Here is an 11,460-nt window from a genome sequence, read left to right as displayed (position 1 = left end):
TTAATCATATATTTTACTTAACCCCAACATATCTAAAATATCATCGAATCAATATAAAAATGATTAATGAGAGAGTTTATGTTTTTCGGTATTAAGTCTTCGAATCTGATGTGTATTTTGCTTTTATCAAACTTCTCAATTGGGAGTAGCAACATGTCAAGTATGCAGTATACATATGAGGCTGGTGCCTACCGTTTTGGACCGTGTTGCTTTAAAATTTACCCCTCCTCTTATTTCCCCCACTACTAGAATGCAAGCAATGTGAGGGCAGAGATTTTTATCTGTTTTGTTCAATGTTGTACATTGTATCTCCAGCTCCTAGAACGTGCCTGGGACATGCTCAATAAACATTTGTTATCTGACTGACATTGTTGAAACTGAAGCCTGGTGACTGAGGGTTTGTTTTATCCCAAGACTACGGAGGTAGGTGATGGCTGGCACTGGCGGGAGTGGTGGGTAGACAGGCTTTTTGACAGGTGGGGACTTGAGCAGGGCTGGGTGAGGAGAGGGGAACTCAGAGTCGGTGGTGGGGATGAGGGACAGAGAGGCCTCTTCCCCTGTGCCAGGCCCTGTCTCCTCCTTTTAGCCACCCTGGGGACGGGGCTCATTATTTCTACTTGGTAGATGAGGGTCAGAGAGGGTAAATAACTTGCCCGAATCGACTCACAGCCAGTAAAATGGCCAAGCCAGAATTTAAACCAGCTTTCCTGACTCCGATTCCAGTGCTCTTCCCACCTCACCACAGTTGCCCCAGGCTAGGGCAGAACATCAACAACTAAAAATGAATCGTCTAGACTGAATACAAACAGGCAGAAGAAAAGTGGGACGGGGGAGGATGTGGTGGTGGCCAAACCCAGGGCTGAAATCCATATTTCCCCAAGCGCGGCGAGGCAAGAGATGTCTCTAGGGCCTGGGCTCGTCAGTAGAAGATCTGAAACCTAAGATGGAAGAGATTGCAACACGCAGCCTTGGAAGACAGAAACAGTCTTTAAATAGACTCTGGAGAAAAAGAAGGATAAAACGAACATGCTGCATCCCCCAGTTGTATAAGACCTGCTCATACACCCCCTGCAGCCTTCCCAAAGGACCTCTCAAGGCTCAGTGCCAAGCTGTCCCAGCCTTTTTCCCCTCTGTGGGACTCACACCCTCCCCTCTGGTCTGGCCACTGTTTTCCCTGGAGACATAGCGCTCCTTCTCAACTCTGTTCTGCCCAGCCTGAGCCCCTTTCCCCTTTTCCTAAGGGGCAACCTACCCTGGCCACAGCCCCAAAGGCCTTTGTATACTTCTTCTCCAAGGAAGCTGACAGCCTACTCTTTCCTCCTGTAAGGAGGCTGGGTGGATCCGTACAGAACTTGGTGATTCTGGATCAGTTTCACGTGTTAGTGCCGTTGTGGTGGCCTGGGTCCAAATATGGCTGCCAGCAGCGCTTTCCACCCCTACGTCTGCGTGCTGCAAGAAAAAGAGTCTACTTTTCCTCTGTTGAGTCTGGGCTGGCCTTATGACTTGCTTTGACTAAGAGGATGTGGCAGAACAGATGTTCTGGGACTTTCGGGCCTCGGCCTTGAGGGAGTTTGCAGTTTCCATTTTTTCCCTCTTAGCCGGCGGCTGCCATGCTGTAAGGAAGTTCAACTACCCTGCTGGAGAGAGAGGCCACGTAGAGAGAAAGAGAGGGGCTCAGGCTGCCCCCAACTGTTCCAACCACCCCAAGCTGAGGCCCCAGACGTGTGAGTGAGATCATTTTGGATTCTCTAGCCCCAGGTGAGCCACTCTTGCACAACACAAAAAGGAGGGAAGCAATCTCCTGCCCAGATGTACAGGGTTGTGAGTAAATATATGGCTGTTGTTGTTTCAGACTATGATGTTTTGGGGTAGTTGTTACTCACCAATCATATCTGAACCATCTAACTAAATGGCCATTTCTTTGGGGCTAGGACCTTTGTCCCTTCCCATCCATAAGTCTTAGCATGATGGTCTCAGCGGGTGGAGGGATGTTCCAGGAAGGAAGGATATTTATAAAGCAGTCAGAGACCAGCAGCAGTCTGCCTTGGTGGGAAGACTCAGGGCAAGGGCTGACCCAGGCAGGACAAAGTATTGTCCAAATTTCTAGAATGAGGAGAGCCAGTCAGTTTTATTGAAGTCTCACCAAAAGAAAGTGGGCCTCATCTATAGCATGAGGGAGAGAGGCTAGAGGCTGAGAAGAGCTGGCAGAGAGAGAAGCACAAGGGATTTGGAGGAAAGGGCTATGGAATCTTGTCCTCTCCTTCCTTCCTTCCGCCCTCGCAACCTCCAGAATTTATGGACTAGCAGCCATATGGGCTATGCCCTGGTGCAGAATGGGCTCTCACTTACCGGGGCTGGCTTTAGCCTAAAGATGGGGGCCAGACGAGATGACCTCTGGGAGGCCCCACCAGGTTGGCCTCGGAGTTCTTGGGAGGAAGATAATTCAGCTGCATCCACAGGACATTATCCATCAGGACATGGGGAACAGGGGAGGGCAGGGAAGGAATCAGTGAATATTCATAATCTTCCTGGAAAGGGAAAATGCAAGGCAAAGATAGGGCCTGGCTGAGCATCTGCAGAGGAGGAGATGGGAGTGACTCCAAAGGTGGATGAGCTAGAACTGAGGGGAACAGGGATTCAAAGGAAAAGGACCCATCAGGCCTAGGGGCCTATAGGAGGAAGGCCGGGCCTGGGTCCCCTCCGGACCAGAGGACCGAGAGCTGAAACAGATTTTCAAAGGTTGCATTTGTCTTTGGGTGGTGAGTCTGTTAGTGAAGAAAGTATAAGTACTACCCTCAGGGAGCTCACAGTCTGAGGCGGCTGACAGGGTCCTTGCTTTCAGGGTGCTTCCTGCCTTCCCAGAGTTTCTCGTTTGAGGGAGGAGACAGAATCCCTGCCACCAGACATTTCTCTGTTGATTAAGATGGACGCCATTCTCAGGAAGGCGCCCCCTCGCCTTCATTCGGCTGCTGTAGATGTTTGGAATCATGGAATATTGGCGCCTGGTGAGCCCTTTGGGGGCCTGCAAGCTTCCCTCACCTCCCAGTGCACGTTTGCAGTCCCTGCCCGACTTTTCTCTCTATGTGTTATGAGCCAAGGGTGGCTGGGCCGTGATGTTTCCCCACGCATCCCCTGGTGCTCCATAGGTCTGGCTCCAAGTGGGGCAGATGCCAGCACGTACCTCCCTCCTGGGGCTCTGCCTGTCTCCTCTGAGAACCCCATTCTATCACCTCCTTGGGCTCCCTGTGGGGATACTGTGTCCCCACTTCCCACCCCATTTGCGGCGGGTGCAGCCATCCGGAGGCCAGAAGTCCCCAGGAGGTGGGGTGATAGCCTTTGAGGCCAGCCCTTAGGGACTTCTCCTCAAACACCCTGCCTGCTGCCTCTGCAGAGCCTGATCTGGGCTGCCCTAAGCCCCACCAGGACTTCTGACAGATCTAGGTTGGAATCCTGGGTCTGCCGCTGGCCAAATTACTTCTCTGGGCCTCGACTTTCTCACCTCCAAAATGGGGACAATCATACCTGCCCTTGAGCTTGAGGGAAGGAAGTGATGTTGACGTGTGAAGGTACCCAGTACAGTGCCTGGTATGTAGGGTGTGCTCACAATGGTCACTATAATTGTGTTGTTATTTCTAGTGCCCACGTCAATGCCTTTTTCTTCTCTTACTTTAGTATAATTTGGTTGTTTTTCTCCCTCCTCACTTTTTAATTTTTAAACCAAAATACCATGACTGGGTTTTATACCCATCTTTGCAAGTGTACATCCTTGCTCCCCTGCTGAGGACTCAGGTAACCCAGGCCCTCAGGAGTGTCCATCGCAGAAGCCCTCCCAGGAGGGCTCCAGGATCTCTGGGGGAAAGGTTTGTGGTACAGGTGGGGTGGGAGCGGGGCTCTGGGATGGGGCAGGGAGAAGAATGCTTTCCCTGGGACTTTGAGAGCTGGGAGCTGCCATCTCCCAGGGAGGCAGCAGGAAGATGGCTTCCGGGGAAATAATTCAGAGAGGGTGTTTGCATATCTGTTTGCTTTTGGCTTCCAGAAGAATCTCCAACCCCACCCCAGGTGTCTCTGCTTCCTTCCCCATGGTTTCCCTCCCAGCTGCTCCACCCTTGCTCCTCTCTGTCCAGCTCGAGAAAGAGAGAGGATGCTGGGCTTGGATTCAGGGCCTGCTGGGCCCCTGAGGCTGGGAACCGTGGGGAGGCCAGCCCCTGGCAGACACCCTCACCGCCTCCTCTCACCCGGAGCAAGACGCCAGGTCACAGGTCTCCTTCCGCACGAACCATCCACACAGCTCGCACACTCACAAGTGTGACAGGGGTCACCATTCCCAGTCACGGGGTGGCCGCCTGGTTGGGTAAGGTCTCCCGGGGCTGTGGGACCCAGCTGAGCGATCCGGCTTCTCAGGATGAGCCCCCATGGGGCTGGTGGGAGGGGGGCTGACCTGGCTGGAGTCCCATGACCCTGCGCTCCCCTCCGGGAGCTGCTGACTGTTCAGCAATAATAAACACCTCGCAGCTATTAATAACCTGCTATCTGGCAGCCACAGAAATGATAACACTGGGTCACTTCTGGCCTAGCCTGGCCTGACTGCCTGGGTTCAAATCCCGACGGGTAATTCTGGGTCCCTGATGTCCAAAACCCAAACCCTAAACACAGGCCCAACCCTGACAACTTCTAGACGTGTTTTGGGGCAAAATTACTTTTTTGAGACTCAGCTGTTGTCTATTAAACAGGTACCATGATACCTGAGGCCTGGAGAAATGTGGACGGACTGAGGGCGGTGACTGGCATGTAGCGAGTTCTCCCAAAGGGTCAGCTATTGTCGCTGTTGTGACTGGCCACAGGGTGTAGGAGAAGAGGATTTGGGATCAGACAGAGCTGGGCTGTACTTTTGACATCGATAGTGTTCTCTGGCTCTGTGACCCTGTGCAAGTTGCTTGACCTCTCTGGGCCTCATTGTCGTGGTCTGTCACGTGGGCGTGGTAAAATCTATCCCCCAGGTGTTACTGTGGATTAAATTACGTAATGAATATAAAGTAATTTCTACGTAAGAGGGGCTCAATCAATAGAGTGCTTGTTGAATGAATGAATGAGGGGATATTAGTCATGTCACTCTGTCAGTGTCCCCAAGGGCAGGGATGGATTCTCTCTTTTCAGCCTGGGTGCTCCCTGAGGACTGGGGTGCCACTCTGGGCTTGCTTTCTTGAGGCTGATCTATAGTACCCAAAGAAGGCTCAGCAGTTTAGATAGTTTATTCCCTTGGTTGGTGTGGAATGTGGAAACAGCCAGTGTAAAAACCCACAGGGAAATAGAAACAACTTTTCCTTTCCTCCTAGTAATAAGGTGCAGGCAGGGCCTGGGACCCAGCACTTAGCTCCCCTCCTAGGTCTGGGGAAAGGGACGTTTTTGGCCACAAAGGCTATGGGAGCTCAGGGAAAGCCCTCCCGGTGAGGCCAGTGGGACCACCGCAGCCATACCCTTGGCACTGCCTGCCCCCAGTGGCCACACTGACAGCCACAAGTGTGGGTGGCGTGTTGGGGGGTGCAGGGAGGAAGGAGGGTGGGGGAGAGAACTTGACTCAGGGCTGCTAAAACCCTCCCCGCACCCCAGGGCCCATGACTTCAGAGAAACGGCCTCCAGATGCCGGTGGTGTGCCAGGCCCGGCCGTTGGCGTTTGCCTAACAGGAAGTTTCCCTGAAGACTGTCTTATCTCGACTGGCCTGGTGGGGCTGCAGAGAAGGGGCAAAGGGAGCTGCTGGCTCTCGCTTGGCCACCACCACATGCCCACCCCAGAGGCTGTCCAGGGCCTTCCCCATCCCAGCCACACTTCCGGGCGCGGGTGCTGGGGGAGAGGCAGCTGCTCGGGCCGGGAGTGTCTGTGGGTTTCGAGGACTGCCTGCTGGAGGCTGACGGGATCCCCTGATCAGTACCGGGTACCTAGAACCCTGAGTTTCTCCTGCCGTGAGTCCCAGGTGGGCCTCATGGCCCCTGGTCAACCTGATCCGTTGGGTCTGAGGAGGGACAGTCCTGGAGGCGGGTTGCCAGATACAGCAAATGAAAATACAGGTTAAATTTTCACTTTCATTGTTTATCTGAAATTCAGATGTAACTGGGCATCCTATACTTAATCTGGCAACGCTGCCTGGAGGGAGTGGCTGGCCTTTGCATTCAGGTGATTCCTTCAGGTGCCTCGATGCTTCCCTTCTTCCTCCTCACCCTTCTCGCTGCTTTGCCAGAGAGGTTCCCAGTGTAGACATGGAATTCGGGCCCTCATTCTGGATATGTCCTCAGTCTCTGCCCGCAGCAGAGATAGGGTCTCCCCGCTCAGGTGGGGGCTCCCAGAGGGAGGGGCTTTGTGTCTCCCTCCTCAGACTGGGAGCCTCCCTTTCCCCTCTCCCTCATCGCCGGGACCTTTCTGGAGGCACTGAATTCTGCCCACCGCCACCCACCCCTCAACCCGGCAAGCCTGACCTTTACATAGGCTCAATATGGCCTTGAGCGCTGTGACCTGGAGGAGGTCTAGGGGAGCCTGCTGGTTAGCAAACGTCTATCTCATCTTTTCTGATGGTCTGCCAGCGGGAATCCTGCCTGCCCCCAGCCTTGTTTCTGCAGGCAGCTATCTCAAGAAGTCCCCCAGGCTCTGGAAACTTACAGAGGAAAATTTTCCCTGGGAGTCACCTGAACTCCAGCTGGGGCTCCGTCATTGACCAGCCCAGTGACCTTGGGAAGGCTTTGGTTCCCCTCTGGGCCTCAGTGTCCCCATCTGTGCAATGGCGATGGATCTAGCTTGGTGAGCTTACAGAAGTGTTTTCCAAACTGCAAATTGTCATCTATCAATGGGTCATGAGGTCAGTGGGATGGTTTGCAACCAGCAGGATGCTTTTTCTAAAATATGAAAGAGAACAGGGTAGAAAATATTCAGAGAAGCTTGCACGTAATAAGGCTAAGTACTGTTTCTTGAAACTCTTGGGGTATGTGTGTGTGCATAGGTGTTCAGGGAGTCCCATGAAGGATGTACTTTTTTTACATGGGTTATGGTAAAACAAAAATGTCGGGAAGGCAATTTCTTAGAGGCTGTGGGATGGGCAACTGGAGACCCAGAAGAGGGTGTCCGCTACTTCTCCACCTCATGGATACCAGCCCTGCCAGCAGCCTCCTCTCTGGGGCTCCTTTTTGCTCTCTTAAGTAGAAGCCTCAGCTGGGCCTGGGTCCCCATCCCCAGAGGCCAGGCCTCTCCGGGCCAAGAGCCCTCAGGGGCTAGTCTGGTTCCTCTGCCACTCAGACAGGAGACAGTGCTGGGATCTGCAGCGTGATGGTGCCCCGCCTGCCTGGCTCCTGTCTCTGCCCCACAGTAACACTGGGTTGGGAAACTGAAGCTCTGGCCAAGTGGAGAAACACTGCTCCCTCCCTAACTTTCCCAACTGCCCTCCACCCTGCGAGGCCTAGTGCTCATTAACCCCTTCCTGGGGGTGGGAGAGGTGGCCGTCAGCAGGAGTTGCAGGGTCTGGGTGCGTGGACACCACAGATAGAGGGTGAGGAGCTAGGGACCCCATGCTGTGTGACCTGGAAAATCCCTGGCTTTCTGAAACTCTGCCCTGTCTTTCCTCTGGGGAATGCGATCTAGGTGTGACCCACATTCCTGGGATGATTTGAGGTAAAACAGGTGGAAGATGCAAAAGACCTGGTAGATGGCTCTCCAGATTTGCTACATCACTGCTCATCTCTGTTCCTGTGGGAGCTGTCACCCTGGGATCCAGGTCACGTATCGTAAAACCGGCAGAAAGGGGAACTGGCTCTGGTGTTGGGTCAGGATCACGCAAGAAGGGGAAGATTTGATTTGGAAAAAAAAAGTGGAACCAAAGCTCTTGACCTATGGGGCTCTCAACTGAGGGGGAGACACAGCCTTACTTTCTTCAGGGAGCCCCGGTCTGAGGGGAGGCGCGGCCCCGCCCTCAGGGAGCCCCGGTCTGAGGGGGAGCCCTGTGAAAGGCTCCTTCCCAGGCCTGGGGATGGTGGCTGCAGAGGGGCCCTGGAGGCCGTCAGCCAGCTTGTTCGGGAAGAGTCTGCCAGGGCATTACCGTCCCTTCCCTTGCTTGCCTGTAGCCTTAGGTGTGGTGGGATCTGGAAGGTACCAGGAAGGAGTCCCCCCCTTAGCGGTGGCCACCATCACCCTCCCAGCTCTCCCTTTGCTGGCTGACCACAGGTCTGAAATCACTTCATGAAAGTCCCTTCTTAGATTACAGACTGGAAGAGATCTTGGAGATCGGGGAGTTCCAGAATCAGAGGAGGCAACTGAGGCCTAGAAAGGGGAGGAATCCTTCCTGAGTTCACCTAGGGAGTAACAGCAGAGCCCAAGTCCCAGGCCCAGGCTCTGAGCCAGAGGGAGGCTCTGGGGCATGTGGGGCCACCCAGCATGAGTGCGTGAGTGTGTGTGTGTGTGTGTGTGCGCGCGCGCGTGTGTGTCTGTGTGTGTGAACTGGGGAGGGATCTGGTAGGAGCCACTCTGGGTCCTCTGTGAGCAGAGGTGTGTTCACACTGTGTCCTCTGCCTGTGGTCTGGCCCTTCCTGTATCTCCGAACAGGGTGGAGGGAGGGGGAGGGACAGGCCTGGACCAGGGATACCAGACAGGTCTTACCATCCCCATGCCAAGTCCACTTGGCCCAGACCTCTTGAGACCAAGAGCAGAGGGCAATGAGTTACAGATGACTCAGGTGCTGGAGGCCACAGCCACGCGTGGCACGTGACAACCAAGAAGAGCCGGGCCTGTTCTCAGACAGACAGATGACCCAGGAGGCTGACACTGCGAGTCCCCTTTCCTAGACGACAGAAGGCTCTCATTCAGGCCTTGAACCCAGGCCCCTGTGCTGGGGATGACAAGAGGGCCAATTGGCTTTCTTTTCCTCCTGAGCCTTTAACCCACTGGCTGGCCATGTTCCTCCAGTGGGGTGGGAGCAGAGCTGGGCAGAGCCATCCCTGTTCTCCCAGAACTGCGGGGTTAGCGTCACTCTCAATGGGAAAGAGTTTTCCCAGCCACTTGGAGCTGGTGTCCGGCAGTGCGCCTCCCTGCCCTGCCCTTAGATCACGATGTCTGCCCATGACAGCCCTCCCTTCTTTGTCTGAGACAGGGAGTGCCAAAGACTGGCTTCTTGAGCCCAAGGCCTGGGCTGCAGGATGAGACAGTCTGGGGTGTGGACAGTGTCCTGGGTTTGACTCTTACTATGTGACCTAGAGCTGCACAATTTTTTCTCAGGGCCTCCTTCTCACCCTCTGTACCATGAGGGGTTTTGTTTGAAAGCTTGGTGGTTCCTCTTAGCTTCTGCCCTGTCAGGGCTTGAAGGCTGGACTGAGGCCAGGGCCCAAAAGATGCCCCCCCCCATGCTTGAGGTGGGGGCCTGGGGAGGGGCTGGCTGAGGCTGGGGAGTCCTGGCCGGGCAGGCGCATGCCCCAGGGTCCCTGTGCACCCGAGACACCCTGATGATTACAGGGTGAGCGGCCAGCACCAGACACTGTAATCTGCTGCCCTCCCTTCTGCCAAGGGCCTGCTGCAGGCTTTCCTTCTGCTTTTTACAACTGTCTTCTAAGAACTGTGGGAAGGAAGAGGCCCTTATCTCCTTGGGGTGAAGCTGAAAACAAAAAGAGGTGAGGGGAAGGAGGGTTAGCAACGGGATGGGAGAGGAGAGGGAGGGAGGGAAAGAGGATGAGGGAGGGGTAGTTGGACCACAGAAGGCTTTTCCCTGGTTGACAGACTGAGGAAGAGGAGGGGATAGAAGGGTGGGCATGTCCACGCTCTACCCTTCAGCCCCCAGCTTAGATGCTGCTCCTCAGAGAGAACTCCCTGACCTCATTAGGTAATAAATAAATAAATAAATAGCACACACACACCCGCCCCAATCACTGTCTGTCAATCACACCATTTAATGTGGAAAGTGTGAGTCAAACCCCTGCAATGGCTCTTCATTTTCCTCAGAGTAAAAACCAAATTCCTCACCATGGCCTTCAAGGTGCTACAGGATCCCTTTCCAGTCTGGTTTCCTCCCTGGCCCCACCTTCAGCTCCTCTCCTCCTCACTGCTTTAACCCCACTGGCCTCCTTGCTGTTCTTCAAACATATCAGGCCTGCTCCTTGCCCAGGACCTTGCACAGCTTTTCTCCTCTGCCTGGAATAGTCTTTCTCCAGATATCTGCAGGACTCCCTACCTCACATTCTTCAAGTTTTTGCTCAGACATCACCTTCTCACGGAGGCCTACCCTGAGTGTCTTATTTAAAAGGGCAACATGCTTCCCACACGCTCATCTCTCTTACCCTACTCTCTTTCTTCTAAGCACAACCACTTTCTAATTTTCTCACATTATAAAATGGTATTTATTCGTTAGGTGCCTTGTCTATTGTCTCTCTCCCCCGCTAGGGTTTAAGTTCCACAAGGACAGTTATCTTTGTTTTGATCGCTGCTATATCTTAAGTTTCTGGAACAGCACCCAAAACATCATAGGTGTTCAATTTGTCGAGTGAGTGAACAGCACCCATCCCTGTTGGAGAGATTTTGTCTTTCTCCATCTCGACTACGTACCTACTCCCCATGCCCCCACGCATTGGTGCCCTCCCAGCACGTGCTTGGCAAAGAATAGGCACTTGGTAAATATTTGTCAGCTCGATGGAAGGGACCTGAGGCAGAGCCTAGGGAGAGTGAGAGGCAGGGCCAGGAGCAGGCTCATAAAGGGGGGATTCTGGAGGAAGAGAGCGGTAGGGGGTTCACTGGTCGCTTCAAGACCCCTTAAGATCCCCCATCCTGAGTAGGGGATGTGTTCTTCCAGGCTTGTCTCTCACACACACACTCTCCAGGGTCATCACACACCAGCGTACAGAGCAGAAAGGAAAGGAAGGCTGGAAACCCTACATCTAGGTGGATGGTGGTGGCAGCAGGCTTAACCCCTGGGGGCTTTCTAGAGGAGGTGGCCTGGTGCTAGACCAGCCAGGAGGGAAGACATATGACAGCTTCATCAGAAGGAAAGAAGGACCACATGGAGGAGGGACTGGGATGGGGGAGAAAGAGGAAGGATGTGGCCGAGGTCAGCAGAGGCCCAGGAGAGAGGCCGGGATGAGCCTGGGCCTGAGACTGTGGCTGGGTAAGACTGTGGGTTTGGGGTTCAGTGGGGCCTTGCGGGATACACAGTTGGAAGAGGCTGAGTTTCCCAACTAGAATCCCTGGAGGAAGGAATTTGCTGGGTCTTTCTCTGGGGTTTGCAGTGATAGGCACAGGGGCAGTGGTCAGTGGAACCCTGTAGTCCGGGAGGCTTCCAGTGGGAGCTCTGGCTGCAGGGTCCATGCCCACGTTTCCCTCAGAACGTGGTACACAGAGTGTGGTTTTGTATATGATTACAGCTGATACTTTTTTTCCAATAAAAAGGAACTCTTATTTTAAAAAAAAAGTCACAATCCAATGTCACTGTTCCCATAATATAAAGA

The sequence above is a fragment of the Grampus griseus genome (assembly GCF_964374135.1).
Source record: "Grampus griseus genome assembly, chromosome: 10".
NCBI classification, from domain to species: Eukaryota; Metazoa; Chordata; class Mammalia; order Artiodactyla; family Delphinidae; genus Grampus; species Grampus griseus.
The sequence above is the reverse complement of the archived record's forward strand: the minus strand, read 5'-3'. Positions refer to the sequence as shown.